The sequence below is a fragment of the Hordeum vulgare genome, chromosome 7H (genome assembly GCF_904849725.1).
Source record: "Hordeum vulgare subsp. vulgare chromosome 7H, MorexV3_pseudomolecules_assembly, whole genome shotgun sequence".
In the NCBI taxonomy this organism is placed as follows: Eukaryota; Viridiplantae; Streptophyta; class Magnoliopsida; order Poales; family Poaceae; genus Hordeum; species Hordeum vulgare.
Genome location: NC_058524.1, coordinates 55,677,587 through 55,692,887, shown reverse-complemented (window position 1 = coordinate 55,692,887; position 15,301 = coordinate 55,677,587). Strand labels below are relative to the sequence as shown.

Sequence of the window (15,301 nt, the reverse complement as noted above, 5' to 3'; positions counted from 1 at the left end):
TTTTTGCCATCTTCTCAGCTCTCGCACCCACATGCTCCATGTTGACCCCAGCAGTCCTTTTGCTGAATCTAGCCTGCACTTCCTCTATAGCAGGAGGAGTAGGGATAACATCCACAAGCTCACTGGACTCGACAAGTGATTGCACAAAGTAGGTTTGATCTTTCTTCTGACAAGAATTGTCATCATGTTCCATCTCAGTAACAGTAGGCTCTCCAACACAGGCATCCAGATAAGAGGTGAACTTTCTGCTGATCACAGGACTTGGGACAATTTGAATTGAATTCACCACTATCTTATCATAAGAAGTACCCTCAGTTGGCCCTTTTTCATTTTTTTTCTCATCTGGCTTTTCTCTGCTTCAGCAACCATAGTATATATGAGCAGCATGTCATCAACTTCTTCACTATCCTCCACAGATTGCATTTCATCACTATTTTCAGGGTTCTGTTCGCTTTCTTCATTCTCTTGAACAGGATCTAAACTCATACTCTTCGTATGCCCCCCAGACATGACAAGGGGAGCCGAAGACTCCCCCATAGTAGATGAAGAAGCATTTTGCCCCTCTGGGCGATTATTCTCAGTAACCCTAGTTCCTTTTGGGGAATTCCCCCCATTAGTCTCCATTTGCACATTCACTTTTTCTTTAGGGGGGTTTTTCACAAGGATCTTATCCACAGAGAAGAGAAAAAATCATAAAAGTGCCCCCCAACACTTCTTCTGCTGAAGTAGGAATATCCTCAGCATCTCTACATCCCAGTTTTATTCTAACCGTCTCAGGTCTGTTTATAGTAGCTTTATCAATCTCAAGAGTCACACCAACCAAGGACCCAACATAAGCAATATTTTTTTCATGTCTTTTGTCCAGAGGGATATTGCTAACATTGACCCACGCAATGTTAAGTATACCCTTGGCACCCACAGATTCAGACCACTTTCTTAAGTTTATGACAGCACCACAACTCTTTACATTCATACTCTCAGCAAAACAAGCTTTGTCTACATCTCTAGGTGAAGGAAATCTCATCAGTCATCACAAAAGTGTTTGGACCAATAGACCTAGCAGAGCATCTCTAGTTTGTGTTAATATATGCATTGAAAAACTCCTCCAACTGCCTCCCAGACACTTGCCCCTCAACTATAGAAATGACAATCAATTCATTCCTATCAGTAGTCTGATTGGGGGTGCTATGATCATGTATGTAAAAGAACCCTTTCCCTCTAGCCTGAAAACCACACATCGGAGCCACACACTCCCAAGGGAGCACCGTATTGCACACAGAGGCCAGGTGACCATGGTTACCACATCTACCACAAATAGCACGCCGAAAGTATGCAGGCAAGTGACCCGTATCCTTGCAGGTAGCGCAAACCTCAGCACCTCCCACTAGTGGGGAGATGTTCCTCTTGCCGGGGGTGGGATGACGACGCTCCTGAGCCTAGTGTGCGCCTTGTCGTAGATCTTGCCGACCACCCGCGACACCGCCATCCATTGGTAGATAGTTGGCAGTGACAGTATCCGAAGTTGCACATCCACTGCTAGAGAGTTGGCCGATGCAGCAAAGAGTGAAAGCACAACCACATACAAGAGAGAAGTTGCACATGAACTACTAGGCAGTTGTCTTGGACAAAACACAAATTTAAACATCTCACTAGGAGGAGGTAGTTTGGGGTGGATGTGCCATTAGTGAAAACTACACTTCCACGGGGTAGGCAGAAAGTTGCGCATCCACTTTCATGTAGTTGCGCATCCAATGTTAATCAGTTGCACAAAACGGAGCCTAAATTGCACAGACAAAATTTCATTAAATCATACCCATGCGGGATCTAGTTTCGAAAATCTCGTCCCGAAGAATCCAACGCTGAAGACGGATCTGAATTACGAAGCGCGGTTTGAAAGATATGGCTTTTTCAAAATTCAAAAAGCCCTAATTAATGCACAACAAACGAACGTAAGGAACATTAATGCAGCGACATGCAGACATCCATAGGGTGATTAATTAGAATGTCTTTTTTAGCACTTTTAAATTATTATAATTTTGCATTTTTAGTATGTGATAGGGACAAACACTTTCCAAATAAGTAGGCCACTCTCGACCGCTAGGGAGCAGCCGGCCGCTCCCTAGACGTGTCAAAAAAAAGATTTTCAAGTATTAATTTTCTACAACGCCTTCATGTATTTTTATTCGCAAAAAAGAAACGTCTCCATGTGTTTTTCCAAATCAGTAGCACTAAACATCGCCCATCAATTCATGATCATTTCCAACGCCGAAATTTAGGCTGCAGTTGTTGCCAATAGTTGGTCGGTCAAAGAAGAGGTAATATCATCACTAATGCTTAAACTTGTCAGCAATGTTCCCTTTCGTGACTGAACTTAAAAAATACATCAAATTGGTTCTAGAACTTGGCACAAAGGTGCACATACGGTGATAATCTTATCCATAGACGTATAATGCGCTGATGTGACATTATATTTTAACTAACATGCACACGTGGCATGGGACCCGCTTAGAACAGATGGCTTTCTTTATAAATGCCACCATAACAACGGACCCACATATGTCAGAAGAAAGGAAAACTAAACAATAAAAATTGTTGCCTTTCGGCCTTGAAAATAAATAGAATTAGCTAGCAACTCTGCCTCTAAAATTTCTCATACTCGGCGGCGATAAAGACTCTTAATGTTCGTCGAGGAAGACGTGTTAGTTTTTTTAATTTATAAAAACTTTATCAACTATGATCACAGTAATAAAAATTTAAATATTCGTGTATCATAGATATTATACGGACAAATAGCATAACTTATGTATAAATTGTTCAAGTGATTTTTTTAAATATTCACACTTTTATTAACATTTGCTTGTAATAACTTTCACTCGTGACACATATTCATAACTTTTACATAACTGAAATATAGTCAGATGTAAATATTTATAATAATATAATAACTTTCAATTTTGCATTGGTTTGAATATTTTTTTGTTATGCAAAAAATTCTAAAACAACAAACTTAGGAATTTCAAAATGTGCATATAAATATTTAAATTTTTGTATAATTAAAAAAATAATTCTAATTTGTGATTTTTCTTTATGATATTATAAACTATACAAACATTTTTATAACAAGAAATACAATTTAGTTTGTATGATTTGTCTAAAAATAATAGATTAATACTATTTTAAATTACTTGAATATTATACTATATAAGTTATATGTCATATGTATAATATTTATAACACACTAGTATTTTAACTTTATATTTATTACTATCATCATAATCTACGTACTTTTTGTAAAACTAAGAAAAAAAACTAATATTGACTGCATTGATTCGAACCCATTGAAACCATACGGGTATCCCTAAAAAACATACACGTCAGTTAGTTTATATAGATATGACGTTTATACATTGTATACACCTAATCTTAATTAGAGGAGTGGCTAACACACATTGTCCGCTATCATCTGAAAGCTAGTTCAAATCATTTGTACAACCAATTTTAACTGTGTTTTTTTTCTTTGTGCGTGTTACGTCAGCGCACTATACTATACGTCATATAGATAGGATTATCACTGTATTTGAACGCTTGTGCCAAATTCTAAAATCAGTTAGATGTATTTTTTAATTTTATGCACCAAAATAAACATCAATAACAAGTTTAAGCACCCCGGTGATATTACCTCGTCAAAGAATTGCGATCGGCCACCCCGACCGACCCTACACCCGTCCCCACTCCCCTCCTCCCCGAATCAAAGATCCCCCACGCTCGCACCACGCGCTGAATCGATCACCGCGACACAGACGATACAAACCCTAAGAAGCACGGCCATGCCGACCGACGAGGTGGGAGAGGTGCCGGGATCTAGGTCGAGGGCAAGGCATGGCCGGCGGCGGCGGCGGCGGCGGCGGCGGCGGCGCACCCCGGTAGCCGACTGTTCGGGGGAGGCCCAGCCGGAAGCCGCACCATCATCGCAGCGAGGCAAGAGGAAAGCCACCCCGGAGCCGTCGCCTGCAGCGTCGCAGCAGCGAGCCAAGAGCGAAGCCCCCCTGGATCCGTCCGAGGGATCCAAGAGGCGGACGAGAACCGGCGAGAAGAAAGCCGCTACGAGTACGGGCGAGCAGGCGGCCCCGGCTTCACCAAGCGCATCGCATGCCTCCTCCCCATCCTCCTCTGCGGTCAGCTCTCCCCTGCGTTGGCCTCAGGCCCCAGAAAATGCATATGACCCTTCAATCGCGGCTGCCTATGAAGCTTACGACGAACTGAAATGCAAGTACCGTGCAAAAAGAAGTAAGTTTGGGAGACGCATACATTCCACTTTCATTCTATCTGATTAGTAATTACTAGGATAGCTATGCACCTCTAACAAAAAACAGTGGTCAATAATGAATGAAACATCTCTATTTTACTCAAGATGATATGTATTTGAAGTCTGAACACACTAGACTGATTCACCATTCTTTGCATGCCAACGTGCAGAGCGCCAACAACAGCTTGTAACACTTGATATGTCTATGCGTGCTTCGTGTATGATGAATGCAAACTTGCTGACTGTTCGTGATTCTGCAACAAAAACAGTCCTCGAAGCAGCTAAAGTTATTTTTAGCTTTTCATCCTATGTTGGTATGTAACACATTGCCTTTATTTAGCGTCTCTTTATAGTTTTGGTTTTCCTCTTATCTATTGTTGCATCTACAGATGGTAAATTCATGGCACGATCATCTGGTTTTTTTAATTGATTGGGATGAGGGGAGTAAAGTGGGCACTGTTTTGACATCTGCGCGCATAATCTGCTCAAAATATACACCCCTAACCCAGTGGTCAGGTACAGACGAGTATGTACCTGATGCTGAGGTATGTTTACAAATGAATAAGTTTGTGCTTACATGTCTATGCTAAATTACACTTGTCTTAATATATGTTTTTTTGTATCTGTCTTTAGATTATTGCTCATTTGTTGGATGAAGATGACACTACCATACCTGCACTCTTGTTTCGCTATGACAAGCACATCAACATGGCTTTGTTAAAGGTTAACATAGACTTGTGTGCTAAGATTCCTAGGTTCAGTAGTGACATAAACTATGGTCAGAAAATACTTGTGCTTGGTAGAAATGAAGGTTTAAATCTGACAATAGCTCATGGATGTGTTCATTTCATGGGTCCAACTACCTACGAACGTCATCACTATCTAATCACTGGTTGTGAGGTATAAATAATCTTTATCATGATTATCTCATAAATAATTATTAACTTATGTTGCTTAGAGTTCTAATGATGGCAATTTAAATTTCTTAGCCTAGCATAGGAGGAATGGTTATTGACTTTGACGGACACGTTTTGGGGATGGCTAATTTCCCCGGGACAGCATATATTCCTTCCTCTATTATATTAAAGTGCTTGGATATGTGGAACAAATTTCAGTAAGTTTTTCTTTCGTTGGTACCATTGTAAGATTTCAGTCATAAGAAAATATTTTGAGGAAACACGGTAGATCTTGTGGTGTACTTGTGTTGATATATTTCTTCTTATATTGCTAAGTCTAATTTCTGTTGGATATTTTAGACACAAAGCTTCATTCATCAAAATTGTTTTTTAAGTTATATGATATTGTTCATAGTTTTAGTTTTTGGAATTTGATAAAAGACAATGTCGCAAGGTGTATCCCTCGCCTGCATATTGGGATGAAGCTTTCATCCATTAAATTTCTCGATCCAATTCGTGTCGAGAGGATCTTTCGTAAGTGTAATGTCGATTCGGGTCTGATAGTTGAAGAGGTATATGTTGTCCACTGTTCCTTGTTTTCTTGAACAATGTTTACTAAATGCTATTGAGTAATGCATGACAAATTGAACTGTAGGTGTCCCACGGATCGATTGCTGAAGAACTAGGAGTTAGACTTGGTGATGTCATTGACTCCATGAATAGAGAGTGCGTTGCTACCACAGTTGAGGTAATTATTGTTAACAGTAATAGCAATAAATGTGTTATGTTGTTTCATGAGTAAAGTGGATAGAAAAAACTCACATCTCATGTTTATGGTCTTCTTAATAACTCACATTTATTATTCGTGTTTCTGTTATCAGTTGGAGAACTTAATTATGAGGATATGTGAGAATCATCTTGACCAAGGAGGAGCCATCGGTTCCAGCGTCGACATTCGAGTATGTTTATTTATACGATGTTTAACTGCAGTTTACTTTTATATCTGCTATTAATGCCCTTATGTTTATCCATAGTTACAAGCTAAAACTATGATCATACGAAGACATCTATATACTATATAAAATGCAGTAGTTCTCATGTAAATCAATTAAAAACAGATTATTCTAATTTTGTTCAGGTTAGTGTTTACTTACTCTTTTATTTAAGCTAGGAATCCATTTTTCCATTATAGATGAATGGAAAATGAGATATAATATACTTCCTCTGTCCCAAAATAAATGTCTCAACTTTGTACTAGCTTTAGTACAAAATTGTATCAAGCTTAAGACACTTATTTTGGGACGGAGGGAGTAGGTAGCAGATGGAAATATAGCTCAGAAGCCAGAGAAACTGCGAAAGTAAGGCAAACAGAATTAGCTAACTCAACTAGTCTACAAAAGGTAGCCTAGAAGAGACACTTGAAAAATAAATCAGAGAAAAGAGATTACTGGACATAAAAAACACATCCTTTTCCTCCAAATGTCTCTCATGTCTCATCTTGCTATTCTCCTTTTTTGCATCTGTAGCTGCCCTTGCGCGGGCATATGTCAGGAGCTTGAAGAAGTACATTAGCAGAAACATGTTGACTAGCAGCATAGTTCCGGTGAGACTGGCTCCGTCTTGATGCGGACGCCACCCGGCACGGCGTCATGTGGCCACACGCCCTGCTGCGCGCCGTCATGGGCGCCTCTGGGTGGGCGTCGTGTGCGCCTGGTAGCCTGGTACGAGTCCTGGTGCCTGCCGTTCGCGCCCTGGACAACACCGTGCGCATCCAGGACCTCCTCGACGTTGCGCCCGTTCTAGAACACCCGCCGCGCCTGGCTGTTGTGCTGGTACGGCGGGACGTTGTCGGCGTAGCGGTTGAGCAGTTCGTGCTGCTGCTCGGAGAGGATGTCATGCCAGAGGGGGTTGGCGACGCCATACTCCAGCATCGCCCTCGCTTCCGGCATGAGGCCCGCGCAGAAAGAGGTGGACGGCACGGTTGAACGCCGGTGTGCCAACGGGCGGGACTGACGCCACAGAGCCACCGCCCAGGTTGTGCTTCCAGCCCTTCGGGAGCCACATGTCCGGCGGCATGAAGATGTCCAGCCGCGCCAACTCATCTGCCTCAACGACGTGGAGGCTGCGCTCGGGCCAGCTGCTGCTGCCTCGCGGTCGTGGTGAGGCATCACGACGGTGTGCGAGGAGGAGAGGGGTATTGGCCGTCAGGAGGGCGAGGAGAGTGCGGCGGCAGGAGCGAGTTGTGTGCGACAGTGATGGAGAGGGGAGGGCCATTTGTAGGCAGGGTTGGTGGCCTAGGGGTGATCGGCGTTATGCTACCATTAGAGCATGGTTAATAGTATAGCCAACTGATGGCTATAAGTCATCTTATAGCTTATCTTATAACTAGCTTGTACAATAGTTAGCTACAAAAGAGTACTATTTTTATCATATATGGCCCATCTTTCATTCTCACAAAGCACCTAAGAGCATGTGCTAGAACTAGTTCTTCACGAAGAACCCGCTTCCTTTCTCTCTTCTCTTCTCTCTCATCCAACTCAACGAAAATATAATATTATAATCCTTACAGCCTGCTGACTGTACCTTATTGTACTTGCTCTTAATGGCTAGCGACATCGGAATCCGCCCGGCCACGCAGCGGCGGTGTTGCATGTGAACAAACGCATAGAGTCAAAGGCTGGCTGGAGTAATTACGCCGCGTGAATACTTGGGGCGTATAGGCATGGCGCACGGCTTTGGTGCCACCCCGTGACCTGCGACGAGAATGGCCACATGGCGTGGTTGTACGCCATGCGGACTGCAAGCACACTCGGCTTTGGCCCGTGTATGTCGAGCGGATTTTGGGCCGTGTCATGGCATATGTGACGGTACTCCAAGACACAACGTTTCACCGTGCACCCTAGCGGTGACACACGGCTTAGAGGGTGATAATCCAAGTGTCCGATAGAAAACGCTCGGCATATCGAGAAGCACAAGACGAAATGTGATTTTCCTGTAGTGGTTTAGTTCAAAACTGCTACTACTTTTATGCGAACGTGTGCCTCATTAATGATTTCTTCGCCATTTTCAGATTTAGTATTCTTTCTCTTGGAAAAAGTCCAAAACATACCTTGAAGTGATAGACAAAAGCTAAATCAAACCCTGAACTTTGAATCCCGGAAATTGACACTCTGAACTTGTAATCTCGGTCTATTTTAGACCTTAGATCTGTTTGGCATTTCGGGAATACTACAATCCTGACCGGGATTACATACTCCGGGATGAGAATTTGGGCCAGCCCACTTTACCAGAACAAGAATTCATGAAGTTTAATTTTTTTGACAAATTACTAAAATTGTCCAGAAGTTAAAAAATGTTGTTTTTTTTGGCAGAACTAAATTCCTTTTTTTTTAAGTTTAGAATTTTCAAATTCTATTCACATTTTTTAAAACTGTTTGTGATATAAAAAAACCACATTTGTCAAAAAACTTCACACTTCCAACAGTTTTTCACATGCTACAAAAAATGATGCGGATTTTCCAAAATTGTGTCACATTTTTCAAATAATGTTTTTGCAATTTTGTAAATTATTTGTGTTTTGGAAAAAACTGAAGCAATGAACTTCGAATTTATTTTTTGGGCAAACAAATATTCAAAATGTAAACTATTTCGGAATGTCCGAACATCTTTTAGAGTGTGAGAACTTTTTGAAAATTCTGAATACTTTCAAAAAAGCTATTGTTTTACGTGCCAAAAATTCTGAATACTCCAGCATCGTCCTCGCCTCCGGCATGAGGCCCGCGCAGAAAGAGGTGGACGGCACGGTTGAACGCCGGTGTGCCTACGGGCGGGACTGACGCCACCGAGCCACCGCCCAGGTTGTGCTTCCAGCCCTTCGGGAGCCACATGTCCGGCGGCACGAAGATGTCCAGCCACGCCAACTCCTCTGCCTCGACGACGTGGAGGATGCGCTTGGGCCAGCTGCTGCTGCCTCGCGGTCGTGGTGAGGCATCACGACGGTGTGCGAGGAGGAGAGGGGTATTGGCCGTCAGGAGGGCGAGGAGAGTGCGGCGGCAGGAGTGAGTTGTGTGCGACAGTGATGGAGAGTGGAGGGCCATTTGTAGGCAGGGTTGGTGGCCTAGGGGTGACCGGCGTTATGCTACCATTAATGGCTAGCGGCATCGGAATCCGCCCGCCCACGCAGCGGCGGTGTTGCGTGTGAGCAAACGCATAGAGTCAAAGGCGGGCTGGAGTAATTACGCCGCGTGAATACTTGGGGCGTATAGGCGTGGCGCACGGCTTTGATGCCACCCCGTCATGGCACCGTGACCTGCGATGAGCATGGCCACATGGCGTGGTTGTACGTCGTGCGGACTGCAAGCACACTCGGCTTTGGCCCGTGTATGCCGAGCGGATTTTGGGCCGTGTCATGGCATATGTGACGGTACGCCAAGACACAACGTTTCACCGTGCACCCTAGCGGTGACACACGGCTTAGAGGATGATGATCCAAGTGTCCGATAGAAAACGCTCGGCATATCGAGAAGCACAAGACGAAATGTGATTTTCCTGTAGTGGTTTAGTTCAAAACTGCTATCATTTTTATGCGAACGTGTGCCTCATTAACGATTTCTTCGCCATTTTCAGATTTAGTATTCTTTCTCTTTCAACTACCGTCTAACGTTAGCTATCCTATGAAAATACTCTACGCTGTTATCACCTTTCAACAGTCTTACTTTTTTTTTGGTACTAGCATAATTCTTCTTCGAGAGAATTTTAAATAACTATTACTTTTCTAGCTAAATCCCCCCTCCCCCATCACCACTAGCATTGGGTACCGTATGGTCCTCATGTGGGTTCAGCCGCAGTCTGTGCACCACATCCTGGGGGGTTTCTAGACCTAGTTACAATGCCATATGTCATCTTAATTCGCCGTCGAGTATTTAAAAAACCCAACTCAATCCTTGAAACTATTCTGTATGTAATCTCCTTTATCTGTATTTTACCAATATCAGTAATATCTTAACCTGGCTAGCTTGTGCCAAGCTCCCTTAACTAGTCTTGAAAATCAGGATGTTTGAGCCAATGCAGCTCAGATGTGAATTTAGGTAGACTGTTATCACAGAGATCTATTGTTCATTTTCCATTTCTACATGCATGCTTCCAATCTTTGTTTAATATACTTTTTTACCCTTTAAACTTTGTGATTTAGGGGTACAGAAGACCCTGAATCCTCTTCCTTCTTGAAACATTTGAATCATATTTTATTCTACTAGCACACCTTTTTCTGTTAACTCAAAGGAATAAACTTTGTTGCAAGCTTTTTAAACTATTTCGATGGCTTAGTGAAATCTGACCAGAGTCATCTCTTATATTAGCACCCATACATCTAGCTTTTCTCATGATATCTCTATTTGGCAAAGTTTCAAAGGAATTGGAATGTTTAGTTGTACCTTTCAAATTTCTCTTCCTTGTCAGTCTTTCAGCTTTAACTCGTCTTGTGACTGGGAAGGCTCTTGGTCCTTCTAGGTTGCTCAACATGGAGTTCTTTTTCTACCTTTTGTGTTTCACCACCTTTTATCCATCATTTTTGAAGCTTCATCGTTTACTTCAGTATTGTTAAGATCACCTTTCTATGGTATGATCATACCTTCTTCATTAGGCTTTCTGTTTTGCATGTCGTCTGCGTATGGTTCATGACTAGCAGCTCCAATTGTATCACCACCATCTTTATCATTTGAATCTTTTCAATTTACAGGTTGGTATCTTGCACACGCGGAAAGGTCGCAAACGTCCGAGGCGCACTTTAAGTATGAGATTAAATGTATCTGATGACGTAGAGGTGTTCAAGAGTGGTATGCATCCCTTCAGTTACTATGAAGCTTCTAGTAAAATGCATATATGGATTTGGGGCTCGGGACTGATATGGTTATGTGTTACTCCCTCTAAACAAATAGAAGAGCATTTAGATCACTATTTTATGATCTAAACGCTCTTATATTTGTTTACGGAGGGAGTACTTTATTTATGTTTGTATATGTTTGCACGTGTGCTTCCCTATGTTCATTTCTATACGAGATACATGTCTTAACAATGAAATTCTGCTGTCCAGATTTCTGACTCGTCTCTGAAACGGACTGTGCCTAGTCGTTTGATGAAGGTACTTTTAACTTTCCCCCGTTTATTACTTACTAGCGCCGAAAAGCACGGCGCACGCCGCGCCCGTTCTAATGCCCGTTTAAATTTTGATTTCTTCAGTGTGCACTACCCACAGGTGTGGAATGATACAAAAATGTAAAGTATGCACGACAACCACTCGTTATACTCACATGGAGCACTGAGTTTGATAACAGTTCTATGTTAAAAACATTTGCCATGTAATAAATTGTCATTTTTTCTGTTCAGTTCTGTTAGCAATCATCTTAAGATGTGAACCTCTATTTTCTACTCTGATCATCAACTACGAAGCAGAGAGAAGGAGCAGACATTTTTATATTTCTAAGAAGATCATCCCATTCGCAAGTCCAGTTTTGAATCGCTTTAGAAGTTTTAGCAGAACATAAGTTTAGATTTACTTAATGTGGCAGAGCTAACACCTATTATTCTGGCCGAAACATGGTTGGCACAGTAAGAATTCTCATAAGTCAAATTAGGAGGGACGGGGACCAAAATGTGCAAATAATAATAGCATAACAACTAACGTGACAGTGGAAGCGTATAACTCATCGTCTCGTCGTTCCTTGAAAATATTTCTATCTAGTGCATAATACTAATCAGTATATACCTAATCTTGTAGGAGGAATTAAAGGTTGTAGTTCTAATGGAAGTTGTGTAGCATTTGTCGTGTTGATCTCAAGTTCAATTCAAATTGAGCAGCTCCAATGTGGGCATTGCCGGTGCTTCGCCTCCTTGGACCTTAAGCGAGAGGCTCCAGATTCTCTTGGGGACGGGTAGGGCAGATTGTATGGAATAGCAAGATTATAGTTCAACTTCTAAATTCACCTTTAACTCTCTGGAACAGAAGAATATACTTCATCTTCTTTATACATCAACACCATTTTTTAACCAAGTTCCAAAGAAGGGTTAGGATCTTTAATCATCAGCATCCCTCACAATGAATCAGTCTATAGTTCTTCTAAATTATACCCTAGAAACTGCTCCCCAGCGATGGTATATCTGAATTTCCATTGCACTTGGAGCAACAAACTTACGGGATCTCGTGGGAGGTACCATATGGTTCATACATAACACCTAATTACCTATAACATATAACTGCAATATAAAGACCCAATTAAAATATGGGAGTCATGTGCAAACTTACAAATGAAACTACCTGAAAGAAAGAACATAACGTGTTCATAATAGTTGTTTTGAAAAAAATAAGCAAGGAAGGAACTGAGCTTCAAATAAAAGAACAGCAAAGGGGGAAACAACTAACCTGCGAAGTTATTTCGAACACAACATTAACTTGATTCAAATAAGAGTGGACGAAATGCATAATACAGAGAATACTTGCATTCATCCCAGAAATAATGTCTGGATTGGCATAAAAAAATATATAGGAAATTGATGAGCAAATCAGAAACAACATGACTGATAATACCTTTTTGCATTGTATGGATTGTTGGAACTATCCACTATTATTAATTGTATGTACTTGGTATCTCTACTGCCTACTGTCTGGTGGAGCACGGATAGGAGGGAATCAGAAGAGAGAAGGGCGCTGCAGCGATTGGAAATAGTCAGGGAAGATGTCTAGCATCGGATGAGACTTGTCCATGGTGTTCTGGAGCAGCGGCGACAACCCTCCACCCACTGTTGGTCTGCACCATAGGCGCCTCCGGCCTAGGGTTTGCGGCTGCGACCCCTTGTGGCCAGTACACATCAAAGTGGGGGGAGATGAGGGAAGGGAAGCGGCAGAGAGAGCGGGAGCTGTGGCAGCGGCACCATCACACGCGGACGAAGATAGCGTCATCCTGTTGTCTCGTTCGTTGATGTCTTTGTCGTGCTGCCGCCGCGCTTGCCAGCTCCCGCTAGAGAGATGGGAGATCCAGGCCGAGGGCCGCTTCGACAGCAGTTGAGATGGCGAGGCGAGGTGGGCGGGGATGGACAGCCGGTGGCGGATGGCGGCCAAGAATGGTGGGCGCAGGCGGCGAGGGGTGGATCGGTGCGGGCCGTCTCTTTCTCTGGAACAACGAAAAAGAGGGTCGAGCGAGCGACGGTGTGCAGAGCCCGACTCAAGATATTATGGTGGGCCTTAAGCGGTAAATAGCCATGAGCATTAAAAAAAAGTCAAAAAAAGAGAAAAACCAAAGGGCTTGCCGGTTTAGTATTGTTATACTTATTAGTGGTATGACCTGGTCATGGGTGCCATCGTCCGCGGATCTGACCACTTGGACCGGTTCAGGGACAGGATGTGACAACTGCATACATGCAGACGGAAGCTTGCACATGCAACACCGCTCCCATGGCACCGAGAAAGGTTGAAGACGAGGAAATCTAAGACTTTTTGTTGGTTTTGTGTAGCTGCTGCAGTGCTCATATTTTGTTTTTTGAAGGGTAGAGAGTAGAGCTGTGCATGTGCATGTGCATGTATGGAAGCAGAGTCAGGTTCTGTTTCATTTTTGGAACAAGGCATTCTCTTGGAGCTGAGCCGAATTCCTCGCGTTGTCGGAAGTGGTACAGTGCCTAGTTTGAAGCCGGGTTTCACAGACATTTGATTCTTCATCTTCTCCCATGGTAGGGTAGGGTAGGGGACATCGAGGCGCTGGTACGCAAAACTCAAACTATGGATCCTGCACGAGAAGCAATATACTACTGTAGCGGCTGCGACTCTAGTAAAACCTGTGCAAGTAGGCGTTGCCGAGATGCAGCGGTTGGAACTTGGAAGGCTAGCTAACAAGCCTTCGTCCCTTCCGGCCGGCCACACACAGAAACTTACCGTGGTATACCGACGTACGTATTAGCTCCTTTTCATCGAGGGACACCGGACACGTATATCAGCTCTTTAGCTCGTAATAAAGTGGGCCTCTCTCCTTTTCTTTTTCTTGCAGAGGATGTCTGGCTCTCCTGACGGCTTGCAACTTACGAGGCTGGCCATGTGGAGAGGTCCTACATTGCGCCCTCAGCGCCACAAAACATAGTTGGCGCACACTAGCGATCCCTAATGGGCCTAAGCCCACTACTCCTTCGCTAGTTCTCCATTCGATTTTTTTCTGCTCCCTGCTTTTGCTACGCACTTAGAAAAACAAAAAACAAAATACAAAACACAAATTAGAAAAAAGATCATTGATTCCAAAAAAGATCATGAATTTGAAAAAATTTCATCAACTCTGGAAAAAAGTTCATCGTTTTTAAAACAAATCATTGAATTTCAAATAGTTCATTGAGTTTTAAAAAATTCGTCAATTTTGAAAAATGTTCATTCAATTTTTAAAAAGTTCATAGTCTTTAAAATATATTTCATCAAAATTGGAAAAAGTTCATCAAATTTTAATAAAGTTTGTTTTTTGAAAAAAAAAATCATAAAATAGAAAAATAAAAGGAAAAAGGAACAAGAAAAAATGAATAATGACTGGACGGAAAAGTACACAACGAACCGGGAAAACCGGTTCAGAAGGTTCTAGAAACTTCCTGAAACTGGGGGCTTCCCGCGAATTGCAGAAAGTATAAAAATGGAAAAAGATATACTTTTCACATTGGTTGTATGTGCCATAGTGGTCAATGCGCTAGAACGTAAACCTACATATCCTGAGTTTGAATCCATGTTGTCTTCCTTTTTTACCTTTCACAAGAGGAAGAAAACACAGATAAACGGGCCAGCCCAGCTGACATGGATGCAGGCGCCGGTTAGTAAATTGCTCTTAACCGACACCTGCATTGCCAAATAGGGTGTATATTGAGTTAATGGGACAGATACAACTAGGACCTAAGAATCCTTCAGGCCATTTCTGTTCTATAAAAGATGATGGATCACGAAATAAATATTGGTCACCCAATGTTTTTTATCGTTCGAACTAGACCGCAAGGCTAACTACACGTTTAGTCCCACACAAGAAGATTGAGAATACCGGCTCATGAAAGATGTGTATATAAGTGGAAGGTATGACAATGTTGAATC

General features: G+C 42.5%; 1 pseudogene; it reads left to right on the top strand.

Moving 5' to 3' along the window:
- Positions 1–3,721: 3,721 nt before the first annotated feature.
- On the top strand, positions 3,722–11,607 carry LOC123410531 (annotated as a pseudogene).
- Positions 11,608–15,301: the final 3,694 nt, after the last annotated feature.